This window comes from Salvelinus alpinus, chromosome 5, assembly GCF_045679555.1.
Source record: "Salvelinus alpinus chromosome 5, SLU_Salpinus.1, whole genome shotgun sequence".
NCBI lineage: Eukaryota > Metazoa > Chordata > Actinopteri > Salmoniformes > Salmonidae > Salvelinus > Salvelinus alpinus.
The window spans coordinates 79,983,371-79,999,662 of NC_092090.1; the positions used below are offsets into that span (position 1 = coordinate 79,983,371).

A 16,292-nucleotide genomic window follows, 5' to 3' on the forward strand; every position below is an offset into this window, starting at 1 on the left:
CTAAACTAATCCAATCTGTTAATTGGACTGATTGCACCTATCACTGAAATGGTTGTTCCAGTTATGATGGTTTATGTAGTCTCATGTAACTTTTTATTTCTGGCAATCATTCTGAATGCAGATTGTGGGAGTCCACTCTGGCTGGATTCCAAAATAAATTAAGCAATCACTTTGCAAGCCAGCGTTATATATGACTTTATGCTGGTTTTGCTTTAGCTTGTGCTGGTCACCAGTGTCAGAAACACAGTGATGGCTGGTCACCAGCAAAAAAACACAACAAAGGCTGGTCCCCAGTGAAAACACACTGAAGGCTGGTCTGACAGTGAAAACACAACAAAGGCTGGTCACCAATGAAAACACAACGAAGGCTGGTCACCAGCGATAACCCAATGAAGGCTGGTCTGTCAGCATAACCAGCTACCAGTCCTTCTCAAATAGTGGGACGCAGCGATGCCAGGGGGGGGCGCTTTTTTTTGCCGCAGGGAGTAGTTTTTTTTTGCACTGAACAAGAGCACACAGCACAGAGCAGGAGATATGAAGTGCAGATAACAAACTCTTAAGAGACACCATGGAAAAATATTTAACAGGGATGAAAAGAAAGGCGGAGAGAGACGGAGATAATGAGACAAACGTAAGTCTCCCGAAAGCTAAGACGAGGAAATATGACAACGCGTATGTAGCGCTTGGCTTCACTGTAACTACGGTGGGAGACGAGGAAAGACCGGTATGTTTACTGTGTCTAAAAATGTTGGCAGCGGACAGCATGAACCCAAATAAATTAAGGCGTCACTTAAAGACATTACACCCCAATCACGCTGATAAGCCGCTTGAGTTTTTTCAGCAAAAACGTGCCGAATATTGCCAACAATCGTCCCGCTTTGTGAATGCTACTTCAGTAAACCAGCGAGCACTGTTAGCATCATATAAGGTGGCGTACCAAATTGCTCGGTGCAAAAAAAAACACTCCATAGCAGAGGAGCTGATACTGCCTGCAGCATTAGACATGGTCTCTGTCATGCTGGATGATGCAAGTGCTGCAAAAATAAAAACTATGACTTCCTCATTTTGATTAAAAAAAATATGCAAAATTTGTTTTATTCATTTTTGTTTTATAGGTCAAAGTGTTTCATATATTGTGCTCCTGAGTTAATGTTGCTGATCAATTTGAATTTATTATTATTTATTGATTATATTTAATTTTATTTTTCAATATCAAATGGTAAAAAAATGTTTAGTTTAAATAAGGCTTGCATTTTTTTTTAAATTTCAGGCAAATTGATGCACTAAGTATTTTCTGTTACAGACTAAAAAACAATGTTAATAAAGTTATTCTTTGTTGTAAGTTGATCTATATTTCTTTCTTTTTTGTTTTTTTGTTTTCATTAATGTTAATAAGGATAAAATGTTATGCAGAGGTGTACTTATAACAATTTTATAGACAAATTATACTATTTACAGTCGCGGCGGAGAGTTGGGGGGCACGAAATGTTTACTTCTTCCTAGGAGGGGCGTAACAGAAAATAATTGAGAAGCACTGAGCTAGACTATGCTGGTCTGCCAGCATAACCAGCTAGACCATGCTGGTCAGACCAGCTTGACAAGGTAGACCAGAGAAATAGAAGTGCAGACAATGTAAGTAACGTGATCTATTTTCACTTAACTGTTAACTCAGAGGGTATTGTCAGCAATAATCATATGGCCATAGAAATTAATTCCACTGTTTGCACTGAAACTCATAAGCGATGATATGAATGGTTTTGCAATGATTCCTATGTCAAAGATGTGAAAAATATTTGTTGGTCTCTTGTTAGTATTGAGGAACAACCTGACGCCGCACTTGAATCATTTATTAAATAGCTTCTTCCAGTTACAGATAGGCATGCACCCATGAAGAAACTGACTGTTAGAACTGCCAAATCCCCATGGATAGATGATGAATAAAAAATCTGTATGGCTGAGAGGGATGAGGCAAAGGGAATAGAAAATAAGTCTGACAACACAGCAGATTGGAAAACATACAGTAAATTGAGAAATCACATAACAACAAAAAGAAGAAGAAACTATACTATGGAACAAAGATAAATGATATAAAGAATTATAGTAAAAATCTCTGGAGTAGCTTAAATGAAATTCTAGGCAGAAAAGCTAAGCTCCATCCTTCATTGAGGCAGATGGCTTGTTCATAACAAAACCCTTTGATACTGCCAACCACTTTAATAACTTTTCTTTGGACAAGATTAGCAAACTTAGTAAAGACACGCAAACAACAAATGCTGAGTCTTCATATTCATGCATAACGGGCCAAATAATGAAAGACAAGCACTGTAGTTTTGAGTTCTGCAAAGTTGGTGTAGGAGAGGTGAACAAAGTTGTTGGTGTAGGAGAGGTGAACAAAGTTGTTGGTGTAGGAGAGGTGAACAAAGTTGTTGGTGTAGGAGAGGTGAACAAAGTTGTTGGTGTAGGAGAGATGAACAACGTTGTTGGTGTAGGAGAGGTGAACAACGTTGTTGGTGTAGGAGAGTTGAACAAAGTTGTTGGTGTAGGAGAGGTGAACAAAGTTGTTGGTGTAGGAGAGGTGAACAACGGTGTTGGTGTAGGAGAGGTGAACAAAGTTGTTGGTGTAGGAGAGGTGAACAACGTTGTTGGTGTAGGAGAGAAGAACAACGTTGTTGGTGTAGGAGAGGTGAACAAAGTTGTTGGTGTAGGAGAGGTGAACAAAGTTGTTGGTGTAGGAGAGGTGAACAAAGTTGTTGCTATCCATAAAGGAAAATTGCTGAAGTTGGTAGCAGAATACATTTGGACTCCTGTTTGCCACATCTTCAATTAAAGCCTAGATGACGGTGTGTGCCCTCGGGCCTGGAGGGAGGCAAAGGTCATTCCGCTGCCCAATAATAGAAAAGCACCATTTAATGGTTCAAACAACCGACCAATCAGCTTGTTACAGGTGCTTAGCAAACTTTTGGGAAAAAATGTGTTTGACCAAATACAATGTTATTTTACAGAAAACAAATTAACAACAGTCTTTCAGCGTACTTTTAGGGACGGGCACTCAACATGTTTGGCACTCACACATGACTGATGATTGGCTGACAGAAATTGATAATAAGAAGATTGTGGGAGCTGTTTTGTTAGATTTCAGTGCAGCTTTTGATCACAACCTATTACTGAAAAAACGTAGGTGTTATGGATTTACAGTACGTCCTCTGCCTATCATGGATTGAGAGTTACCTATTTAATAGAACACAGAGGGTTTTCTTTAATGGAAGCCTCTCTAATGCAAATTCGGTTGAGTGTGGTATACTGCAGGGCAGCTAGATTTGGACGTTATTGTTTTCTGTTTTTACGAATGATCTTCCACTGACCTTGAATAAAGCCTGTGTGTTTATGTATGCTGACGACTCAATTGCATACACATCAGCTATGACAGTAAAATAAATAACTGCCACCCTTTAAAAAAAAATATATATATATTTTAACTTGGCAAGTCAGTTACGAACAAATTCTTATTTACAATGACGGCCTACCCCAGACGACACTGGGCCAGTTGTGCGCCGCCCTATGGGACTCCCAATTACAGCCGAATGTGATACAGCCTGGATTTGAACCAGGGACTTTAGTGACACCTCTTGCACTGAGATGCAGTTCCTTAGACCACTGCGCGCCACTCAGGAGCCCTTAACATAGAGCTCCAGTCAGTTTTAGAATTGGTAACTAGCAATAGACTGGTACTAAATATTTAAAAAACTAAAAGCATCGTTTTTGGGACAAATCACTCTCAACCCTAAATCTCATCTAGATCTATTACTGAATAATGTGTTGATTCAGCAAGTTGAGGAGACCAATCTTCTGGGTGTAACACTAGAAGGCAAGCTGGCATGGTCAAAACATATACTGTAGACTCAATGGTTGCTAAAATGGGAAGAAATCCAGAACAGAGCCGCACATATTATGTCACTAGTATGTCCTTCTTTGTTGCATATGATCATGCAACTGGCGAGGTGTGACAAAACTAGTGCCTGTGGGACCTGTCTGGTTGATTTAGATGTCAAGAAAGCAGAGCAACACCTTATCATGGACAGATTTCTTCCCATTTTAGCAACCATTGAGTCTACAGTATATGTTTTGACCATGCCAGCTTGCCATCTAGTGTTACACCCAGAAGATTGGTCTCCTCAACTTTGCTGAGTATGCATGTCAATCTCTTCTGGCTCAAAGTTGAGGAGAGATTTGACTGAATCACTAATGGTTTTTGTGCAAGGTGTTGATGGGTTGAAGGTACCGAAAGTTTGGACACTCATCGGTATCACACAAGACATGCAGCCAGAAGAGTCTTCACAGTCCCCAGGTCAGAGGCTGTGAAACGCACAGTATTAAATAGAGCCATGGAACTCTCTGCCATCCCAGGTAACTCAAGCTAGCAATACAAACAGATCAAAAAATCTGATAAAGTACCACTTACGGCACGGGGACTGTGAAGAGACACAGACATTTTTATATATTTTGTATTGTTTTTTGCATTGTATTATGTAGTCTTATGTATATTATGTATTTTATTTGTTGTGTTTTGTTTCCTGTTTGGATCACAGGAATAGTAGCCCTTGCCTTGGCAGTGGCTTAATTGGGGATCCTAATAAAATACAAAAAATACTAAATACTACAAAAACATTTTCTTTCTCAACAACAAACACCACCCCCATCACACCACCATCATCATCATCATCATAATCATCATAATCACAGTAATGTGGATATGACTATATTTTTGTTATAGGGCTGACAAGCAGCTGGTATAATATGCACAACATGATTTTAAGATTATTATTTGAACATGAGTTGTTATGAGAAGACATGGGGTCCAGGCACAGGGTGATGGTCCAGTGTTATACTGAAAGCTGTAAACATAAAACTGCATGTGAATACATACATTATATTCCTCTCCAGAATTGATGTTTTTATGGCGAAGGTTGACGTGTGGCGCCCTCTGTGGAGAAGACTTGGTATCTCATCACAGACTCATCTCACTGGTTAGCACAGTAAGTAGCCTACCTCCTTGTTGTCTTAAACATATGCAAGCACGCAGGCAGACAGACCGACAGACAGTGGTAATATGTAGTTTGTGGTGCATTAAATATGCTATAGAAACTGTCTGTTACTGTCTGTCAGTAAGAAGGTCTGGTGTGAAAGGAGTACATTTACATTTTAGTCATTTAGCAGATGCTCTTATCCAGAGTAATGAGTGCATACATTTTCATATTGGTCCCCCATGGGAATCGAACCCACAAACCTGGCATTGCAAATCAAATCAAATGCAGCGGTGCAGCGAAATGCTTGTGTATCTAGCTTCAACAGTGCAGTAAAAAATGAAGAAATATCAGAACGAGCAATGTCAATGTCCGGAATATAGATACAAAATATATTTATAAAGACATTGCTCGTTCTGCTCGTTCTGATTTTTCTTTAATTTTTTACATTTTGGATTATGTGTGTATTGTTTTGTATTGCTAGGTAATACTGCACTGTTAAAGCTAGAAACACAAGCATTTCACTGCACCTGCAATAATATCTGCAAGTATATATATATATATATACTGTATATATATATATATATATATATATATATATATATATATATATATATATATATATAGGGTAAAACAATATTTAAACATGATTAAAATAACTCTACTATATGTACAAAGGGCAGCAGTCTCTAAGGTGCAAGGTAGAGTATCGAGTGGTAGCCAGCTAGTAACAGTGACTAAGGTTCAGGGCAGGGTACTGGGCAGAGGCCGGCTAGTGGTGACTGTTTAACAGTCTGATGGCCTGGAGATATAAGCTGTTTTTCAGAACAACACTTATCTAACATCTGCCTTAGTCATACATCAGGCCTGGTCTGGTCTGACACTGTGTCTGCTGTCAGTGTGCTGCCTGTTCACTACATTTCAGCCAATACAAGAGTGATCCTGCAGACTCTGTTTATGTAAGAGTCTCTTTTGATTACTCCTCTCTAAGAACTCTGCCCAATGTATTAACCATTATGTGTTATAGCCTGTAATGTCATTTCATTTTTGTACCAATGGAGGGCAATATTTCATCACTGGTATTTTCTCTAGGAAAGCCTCAGTGTTCTGCACCCAGTGGCCATCACCATTATGATTGTTCTGTATTACAGCCATATCTATTGAGCTTTGCATAGAGCTCTCACACATAAAATAACTTTGTCCCCCTGATGTCCCTGAAATTCAGCATTCATTGTGCATGAAAGAAGACTGTGATGCATTGTTATAAAGATGAGTGGAGTATAGGTTGAATTGATTGTTCTTTTTGGAGTGTCATTTTCCCTGGATTAAGAATTCCCCTCTGTACTCTAGCAACAGAGTAAGACAGTCTGAAGGATCATTCATATAAACTCAGTGAATTGTGATGAAATTTGGAGCGGCAGGTAATTTAGTGTGTTGGGCCAGTAGCCAAAATGTTGCTGGTCTGAATCCCTGAGGTGAAAAATCTGTTTATGTGCCCTTGAGCAAGGCACTTAACACTAATTGCTCCTGTAAATTGCCCTGGATTAGAGTGTCTGCTAAATGACTAAAATGTATTCTCCCTCCTTTGATATTAAGCTGTGATTGGACTTGGGGATTTACAATAGCTTGTTGCTAGGCAACATCAGCAAAAAGCCTCTACCATCCTCATGTTCTCTCTATGAACCCATAACTATTTGTGTGTTTTGAAGTGGAGTGTCATCCTGAAAACCAATAAGATCAGCTGACAAATGTTGACAACAGTAATTCGCTAACTTTATTCATATATTGTATGTTTCTACTATTGCATGCATGTATCTCAAATGAGCTACAATACAAATGCACTAAATGTTTTTTGATGCACTATAAAGACTGTGTAATGATTTGGAATTGTAACAGTTTCGTTGTGTTTCGTTAGATTTAGTGGTATTTTAGAGACACAGTGAGGAGACGGATAGACAGGTTTTTGCCGCAGTTAGATCAGATATAAGTGGAAATACAGCATAAGGCTATTGATAGTGGTTCTCTGGCAACACACTGTATTACGCAATTCTGTTGAGCCAAAAGTGGGTTCTGTGTATAAATCCTAACAATTAGTTCTACTTCAAAGGATTTTAAAAGATGTCTATACATTGCCTTCGAAAAGTATTCAGACCCCTTGACTTTTTCCACATTTTGTTACGTTACAGCCTTATTCTAATATTGATTAAATTGTTTTTTTCCCCTCATCAATCTTCACATAAAACCCTATAATGACAAAGCAAAAACAGGTTTGTAGAAATGTTTGCTAATTTATACAAGATGAAAATCTAATTTACATAAGTATTCAGACCCTTTACTCAGTAGGCTACTTTGTTGAAGCACCTTTGACAGCGATTACAGCCTCGAGTCTTCTTGTGTAGGACGCCACAAGCGTGGAACACCTGTATTTGGGGAGTTTCTCCCATTCTTCTCTGCAGATCCTCTCAAGCTCTGTCAGATTGGAAGGGGAGCGTTGCTACACAGCTATTGTCAGGTATCTCCAGAGATGTTCAAGTCCGGGCTCTGTCTGGGCCACTCAAGGACATTTAGAGACTTGTCCTGAAGCCATTCCTGCGTTGTCTTTGCTGTTTGCTTAGGGTCGTTGTCCTGTTGGAAGGTGAACCTTGGCCCCAGTCTGAGGTCCTGAGCGCTATGGAGCAGGATTTCATCAAAGATCTCTCTGTACTTTGCACCGTTCATCTTCATCTCGATCCTGACCAGTCTCCCAGTCACTGCCACTGAAAAACATCCCCACAGCATGATGCTGCCACCAACATGCTTCACCATAGGGATGGTGCCAGGTTTCCTCCAGACTTGACACTTGGCATCCAGGCCAAAGAGTTCAATCTTGGTTTCGTCATACCAGAGAATCTTGTTTCTCATGGTCAGAGTCCTTTAGGTGCGTTTTGGCAAACTCCAAGCAGGCTGTCATGTGCCACTCTACCATAAAGGCCTGATTAGTGGAGTGTTTCAGAAATGGTTGTCCTATTGGAAGGTTCTCCCATCTCCACAGAGGGACTCTAGAGCTCTTTCAGAGTGACCATTGTGTTCTTGGTCACCTCCCTGACCAAGGCCCTTCTCCCCCGATTGCTCAGTTTGTGGACAGCTCTAGGAAGAGTCTTGGTGGTTCCACACTTCTTCCATTTAAGAATGATGGAGGTCACTATGTTATTGGGGACATTTAATGCTGCAGACATTTTTTGGTACCCATCCCCAGATCTGTGCCTCGACACAATCCTGTCTCTGAGCTTTACGGACAATTCCTTTGACCTCATGGCTTAGTTTTTGCTCTGACATGCACGGTCAACTTACAGTTGAAGTCGGAAGTTTACATACACCTTAGCCAAATACATTTAAACTCAGTTTTTCACAATTCCTGACATTTAATCCTAGTAAAACATTCCCTGTCTTAGGTCAGTTGGGATCCCCACTTTATTTTAAGAATGTGAAATGTCAGAATAATAGTAGAGAGAATGATTTATTTCAGATTTTATTTCTTTCATCACATTTCAAGTGGGTCAGAAGTTTACATACACTCAATTAGTATTTGGTAGCATTGCCTTTAAATTGTTTAACTTGGGTCAAATGTTTTGGGTAGCCTTCCACAAGCTTCCCACAATAAGTTGGGTGAATTTTGGCTCATTCCTCCTGACAGAGCTGGTGTAACTGAGTCAGGTTTGTAGGCCTCCTTGCTCGCACACTCTTTTTCAGTTCTGCCCACACATTTTCTATGGGATTGAGGTCAGGGCTTTGTGATATCCACTCCAATACCTTGACTTTGTTGTCGTTAAGCCATTTTGCCACAACTTTGGAAGTATGCTTGGGGTCATTGTCCATTTGGAAGACACATTTGCGACCAAGCTTTAACTTCCTGACTGATGTCTTGAGATGTTGCTTCAATATATCCACATAATTTTCCTACCTCATGATGCCATCTATTTTGTGAAGTGCACCAGTCCCTCCTGCAGCAAAGCACCGCCACAACATGATGCTGCCAACCCCGTGCTTCACGGTTGGGATGGTGTTCTTCGGCTTGCAAACATCCCCCTTTTTCCTCCAAACATAACGATGGTCATTATGGCCAAACAGTTCTATTTTTGTTTCATCAGACCAGAGGACATTTCTCCAAAAAGTACGATCTTTGTCCCCATGTGCAGTTGCAAACCGTAGTCTGGCTTTTTTATGGCGGTTTTGGAGCAGTGGCTTCTTCCTTGCTGAGCGGCCTTTCAGGTTATGTCGATATAGGACTTGTTTTACTGTGGATATAGATACCTTGGTACCTGTTTCCACCAGCATCTTCACAAGGTCCTTTGCTGTTGTTCTGGGATTGATTTGCACTTTTCGCACCAAAGTACGTTCATCTCTAGGAGACAGAACGCGTCTACTTCCTCATCGGTATGACGGCTGCGTGGTCCCATGGTGTTTATACTTGCGTACTATTGTTTGTACAGATGAACGTGGTACCTTCAGGCATTTGGAAATTGCTCCCAAGGATGAACCAGACTTGTGGAGGTCTACAATTTTTTTCTGAGGTCTTGGCTGATTTCTTTTGATTTTCCCATGATGTCAAGCAAAGAGGCATTGAGTTTGAAGGTAGGCCTTGAAATACCTCCACAGGTACACCTCCAATTGACTCAAATGAGATCAATTAGCCTATCAGAAGCTTCTAAATCCATGACATCATTTTCTGGAATTTACCAAGCTGTTTTAAAGGCACAGTCAACTTAGTGCATGTAAACTTCTGACCCACTGGAATTGTTATACAGTGAATTATAAGTGAAATAATCTGTCTGTAAACAATTGTTGGAAAAATTACTTGTGTCATGCACAAAGTAGATGTCCTAACCGACTTGCCAAAACTATAGTTTGTTAACAAGAAATTTGTGGAGTGGTTGAAAAATGAGTTTTAATGACTCCAACCGAAGTGTATGTAAACTTCCGACTTCAACTGTATATAGACAGGTGTGTGCCTTTCCAAATCATGTCCAATCTATTGAATTTACCACAGGTGGACTCCAATCAAGTTGTTGAAACATCTCAAGGATGATCAATGGAAACAGGATGCACCTGACCTCAATTTCAAATCTCATAGCATACTGTTTTAAAAAAAACTGTTTTCGCTTTGTCATTATGGGGTATTGTGTGTAGATTGCCGAGGAAATGTTGTTATTCAATCCATTTTAGAATAAGGCTGTAATGTAACAAAATGTGGAAAAAGTCTAGGGGTCTGAATACTTTCCGAAGGCATTGCATATACAATGCATGCACAAACATCAAATGGCGTAGCATGGTATTCCTTAGAGGATAGCTGTAAACTGTATTTGGTTCTCAGCCTAGTCCAAAGACAAATGTACTGTTTTCATGGCGAGCATGACCTCACGCTGCACTATCGGAAGTCTGCTCTGATAAATCAGTAATTGAGGGTTCTTACTTGATTTGCTCTCTTGCAAACCCAGATTTGTGTTTAGATTGAGAGGGCTGCTTGACTGAAACATTGGGAGTCTAAAGCAATTAAAGTCTCTGCTCATAAGATAAAGCATGCCTCCAATGTTTTGCTTTCATCATAGCTGAGTAAACACTAAACAGAAACCAAAAAGACAAAGTCAAAGCCCTGTGTGCTGGTCCATTATTTCCCGCTCATGCTTGATGTTTATAGTCTACTTATTGCCTACTTGGCTCCACATCCAATTTGAGTTGAAAGGTCATTTTAAACAGGGCTTCACTTTATCAAGTGAAAGAAAAGGAAACAATGATTGCATAGACTCATAACAACAGTATGGTAGCCTACAGTATGAGTGCTGAGTCGTGTTCTGGTGCTTGACAGGGTCATAACAGCCATTGATTGGTTACCTGGACTGGTCGAGCTGTTTCATTTCCCTACTGCTGTGATGGAGTGTTGCTTGCTAGGACAGGCCCTGACACCCGTTCCAAAGCCGGGATCTCAGAGGCCCTAGGGAGATGTCTGTCGTTCGTGTGTGACTGGCTCATCTCAGCATTGAGAGTGACAGAAAGCCCAACCAGCATGACCATGACATAGGGATTATCTTGATATGATGAATTTGCTTCATCACCGAATTTCTGTACAATTCTGTAGAATTTCTAATACAGCTTAGAAGCATGTCTAAACAGCTGAGCTTTGAAGTGTATTCATACACTGGAGTTGATTTGGAGCAGGTGTGGACGGGTATTTGTATTTATTATGGATCCCCATTAGTTCCTGCCAAGGCAGCAGCTACTCTTCCTGGGGTCCAGCAAAATGAAGGCAGTTCATACAATTTTAAAAACATAACATTACATTCACAAATTTCACAACACACTGTGTGCCCTCAGGCCCATACTCCACCACTACCACATATCTACAGTACAAAATCCATGTGTACGTGTGTGTATAGTGCGCATATTTTCATGTGTGTGTGTATGCATGTGTCTGGGCCTATGTTTGTGTTGCTTCACAGTCCCCGCTGTTCCATAAGGTGTATTTTTATCTGTTTTTTAAATCAAATTTTACTGCTTGCATCAGTTACTTGATGTGGAATAGAGTTCCATGTAGTCATAGCTCTATGTAGTACTGTGCGCCTCCCATAGTCTGTCTTGGACTTGGGGACTGTGAAGAGACCTCTTGTGGCATGTCTTGTGGAGTATGCATGGGTGTCCGAGCTGTGCCCCAGCCAGCAGTTCAAACAGACAGCTTAGTGCATTCAACATGTCATGTGGAGAACTTGTAGCTTAAGATTTTTCTATAGCAAAGAAAAGTCTTATCAGTTAGAGGACCACTTTGCCTTCCATTCCATTTGACATTTGATAGCCGTGTGATAGGAGAGACTGTGTTAGGTAGGCCTAATAGATCTCTGTGTCTGAAGTCTGAAAAGAACTGGTGTTCCTGTGGAGTGGTTGTTGTTACTGAAATGCCTATGTTCTGCAGGAGAGAACACACAGTTTAGGCAGTGACTCAGGCTGCATGTATTATTGTGATTAGCTGGAGCTACTGCAGTGTGGGGAGAGAGAGAAAAAAATAGAGAGTGGGGGAGCGAGAGCTTCCCTGCATGTCTATGCGATTGTGTTTTCACTGGTCTACTGCATTAATATACAATGCAGTTTCCCTCTCTCCACTCCCTCCTTCTCTCCTCCACTCTTTCTCTCTGTGTGCTAATCTTCACTCGCTCTCACTGCTCAAATCTCTTTCTCCTGCCTTTGGCTCTACTCTCTACAGTGAAGATGACATCCCCAGTTTTGATGAACCAGCGAGCCCCTCCTACTGGCCGGTGGCTGCCCAGCAAGACCCCACAAGATCGGGCTTTCTGGGTGAGGACTTGCCCCCTCTAAAGTGGTTCTTCAGCAAAGGCACTGACAGCACCGGCTAGGTCTGAGTAAGTACTGCTCTGAAGGAATCTTTCACGGATAACAAGGTGGTATTGATAGCACTGACAGAGTAACAACAAAGAATGTGTGTGATGACAAGATTGTGTGTGTAGCACATATTAACTGCCTGTAACTGCTCTGCTTTTGTTTGCCCATCTCATCATCTCACCATGTTGATTGATTAGTTCTTACACTATGACAGGGGAATTTTAGCCAGATGTGATAACGCTATAGAACAGCTGCCTGCTCCGGTAGTAGGGAAGAGTATTCTATTGTCACGACACTGAGATGCTGTGTTAGCATTAAATGTGTGTCTTTGTTTACCCATCTTCTTCAGCATCAATGTGCAGTAGCATCCCTCCTCTCATACAGTAGATCTCCAACTTCATAGGGGAATCATAGCATTCACATTCTGATGCCTCTCTCTGCTATGATGTACTGTTTTCTTCAAAGGATTCTGAAAATATCAGTGTTAAATCTCACTTTTTCTGATCGCTTTCTTTTTCCTAGATCTCTATGTAGGAAATGAACATACAGTGCAGGTCAGATCGAAACTTGGTAGAACAAACAATCATCTCTCTTGACAGTTCAATCGTGAATCACATGAATTTTTTGCCACGAATTTTGGACCACAAAACTTTGATTTGTGTCCTGAGTTTGCCATTGGTAAGGCACTTGGTGAGTTATTGTTAGTTGAACGTGTGCATTGGTAGGCCTGTGTGGCAAAAATATATTCTGTAGGCTATCAAAATAAATAAAGAGAGTTGCACACTCTATATACAAGCTCCAAGTAATTTATTGGGTAAACCACCAACGTTTCTGCATCACTGTGCCTTCTTCAGGGTGAAGCCGAAACGTTGGTGATTTACCCAATACATTTCTAGGAGCTTGTATATAGAGTGTGCAATTCTCTTTATTTTGTAGCCTGCAGTCTACTTGCTGTTAGTCAGCACCTCTACCAACTTTCTTGGGTGTGCACCAATATATTCTGTAATTAAAAAAGGAAAAGCAAAAAAGTCTGAAATTATCAAAATGATCAAAGATGTATTTCCATGGAAACAGTTGTTTCCCTGTCTCTCTCTCACTTCTTCCTCAGGTTCCTCTCAGAGCAGGTGACAGCTCCTGTTTCTTTATAAGGTCCACACTCAATTGTATTACAATATGTACATATTAATCATAGTGGTTCATAATAAATTATGATATTCAAGTCTTTAGTCTTGTTACAATACACCTCATCCTCACTTGCTTTAAAATGGTCATCATTAAAAATGTATGATGATTACTATGAAATATCTGCCTTTCCCCTCTGTCTTACACTGAGGTGACTGATGAAGGTATATTAATGTATTTTCAATGGACTAATTTCCACTCAAAGACAGAGAGGTGGGTTGTATAGAGAGGGGTTTAACTAGGGACAGATATAGTTGGGTTTATTAGGTATTCCAAAAGGTGCATAGAGGGGTATATGGAGTGGACATAGCTATACATTTAGAATAAAATATATCCATACAGTGCCTTCAGAACGTATTCACACCCCTTGACAAAATGAATTTTCAAACATCTAGACACAATACCCCATAATGACAAAGTGAAATGCAGAAATATCTCATTTACATAGAGTAAGTATTCACACCCCTGAGTCAATACATGTGGCAGCGATTACAGCTGTGAGTCTTTCTGGGTAAGTCTCTAAGAGCTTTGCACACCTGGATTGTACAATATTTTCACATTATTCTTTTTAAAAATCTTCAAACTCTGTCAAGTTGGTTGTTTATCAGTGATAGACAGCCTTTTTCAAGTCTTGACATAGATTTTCAAGACGATTTAAGTCAAAACTGTCACTCGGCCATTCAGGAACATTCACTGTCTTCTTGGTAAGCAACTCCAGTGTATATTTGGCCTTGTGTTTTTGGTTATTGTCCTGCTGAAAGGTGAATTTGTCTCCCAGTGTCTGTTGGAAAGCAGACTGAACCAGGCTTTCCAATAGGATTTTGCCTGTGCTTAGCTCTTTTCCGTTTCTTTTTATCCTAAAAAACTCCCTAGTCCTTACAGATGACAAGCATACCCATAACATGATGCAGCCACCAACATGCTTAAAAATATGTAGAGTGGTACTCAGTGATGTGTTGTGTTGGATTTGCCCCAAACACAATGCTTTGTATTTATTTCTTTACCAATTGTTTTGCAGTTTTACTTTTGTACCTTATGGCAAACAGGATGCATGTTTTGGAATATTTGTATTCTGTACAGATTTCGTTCTGTTCACTCTGCCATTTAGGTTAGTATTGTGGAGTATCTACAATGTTGTTGGTCCATCCTCAGTTTTCTCCTATCACAGCTATTAAACTCTGTAACTGTTTTAAAGTCACCATTGGCCTCATAGTGACATTCCTGAACGGTTTCATTCCTCTCCGGCAACTGAGTTAAGAAGGATGCCTGTATCCTTGTAGTGACTGAGTGGATTGATACACCATTCAAAGTGTAATTAATAACTTCACCATGCTCCAAGGGATATTCAATGTCAGCTTCTTCTTTTTTTACCCATCTACCAATAGGTGCCCGTCTTTACAAGGCATTGGAAAACATCCCTGGTCTTTGTGGTTGAATACGTGTTTGAAATTCACTGCTCAAGTGAGGGACCTTACAGATAATTGTATGTTTGGGGTACGGACGTGAGGTAGTCATTAAAAAATTATCTTAAACACTATTATTGCACACAGAGTGAGTCCATCCAACTTATTATGTGACTTGTTAAGCAAATGTTTACTCCAGAACGTATTTAGGCTTGCCATAACAAAGGGGTTGAATACTTATTGACATTTTTCTAAGCATAATTCCACTTTGACATTATTGGGTATTGTGTGTAGGCCAGTGACACAAAATCTCAATTTAATCCATTTTAAATTCAGGCTGTAACACAAAAAAAATGGAGAAAAAGGCAAAGGGTGTGAATACTTTCTGAAGGCACTGCATATGGAATATGCAGCATATGGAAAATATGGAACGGATTTAGGGAGTATCCATATAATGAAAGAAGTGTGGGGTAGGGAAGAGGAATTGTCAAGAGAGGAATATGTGAATTTGCACTTGTGTTTACCTGTAGACAGGAAGCGGTGCAAAACAGTGTGAAATGTGACTTGGAGAAAGAGAAAGGGCTGAAGGCGGTGAGCAGATAGAGCCAGGTGGTGTAGCTGCGCTCTAGCGCAAATCCATGCATGTTAATGTGAGTCGTGATGAGAGGAGAGCTCTGCTGCTGTAGCTCTCCCATACCCTCAAGTGTCATTTCCAAAAGCCTGCTTATCCCTGCTGATTGATCCTCTTTGTGTGATGTCTCTACGTCTAAATAGTTCCTTTGTAAAGAGTCTGTCTGAGGTACAAATGAATGTACCCATATGGCATCAGGTTTTCTGAGTTGCTGATGTCGTGACCAGGGGCTTAGCAATAGAAAACAATCACAGTGTCAGTTTTAGGGTTTAGGGATGGGACCTGATAGGGTTAGGTAGGGAAACTAGAACTGGTAACTTGACAGAATCTGTGCAACTGATGTACATTTGTAACATGTTAGTGATTCACTGCCGCCTACAGCCCATACGTTACAGTAGCACCTGTGGCCCCTGGTCACCCTGCAGCTTGAATGTAGAGCAACACCAAGACTGGGGTGAAACCTCTCTGTGCTCTCCTCCCCTGCAAAAGGACTGACTCATACCACACATTATTCAACATACAGAAAACATCTCAGAGGGTTGATCTAGCTGCAGATAGCTAATTCTCCTCTGTGTGTTTTCCCCTTGCTGCTAATAAGCTCTTATCAATCTAACTAAATGAATAGAGAACATCTGGTTATCTGACGGTCTATGCAGCAACTATTGTATTAGAGACAAGCTCTGGTTATTA

The 16,292-nt window shown here is 40.4% G+C and overlaps 1 protein-coding gene across 7 annotated transcripts in view; it reads left to right on the forward strand.

The window, feature by feature from the left end:
* Positions 1–12,022: 12,022 nt before the first annotated feature.
* LOC139576950 (citron rho-interacting kinase-like) overlaps positions 12,023–16,292 on the forward strand; it is a 97,368-nt gene continuing 93,098 nt past the window's right edge. For 4 of the 7 annotated variants that reach the window (XM_071403578.1, XM_071403576.1, XM_071403577.1 and 1 more), the window contains exon 1: positions 12,024–12,406. The gene's annotated coding sequence lies outside the window, so the exon portion shown is untranslated. Of the gene's footprint in view, positions 12,407–16,292 lie in introns of all 7 variants that reach the window. The other 3 variants (XM_071403581.1, XM_071403583.1, XM_071403580.1) reach the window with 2 other exon arrangements.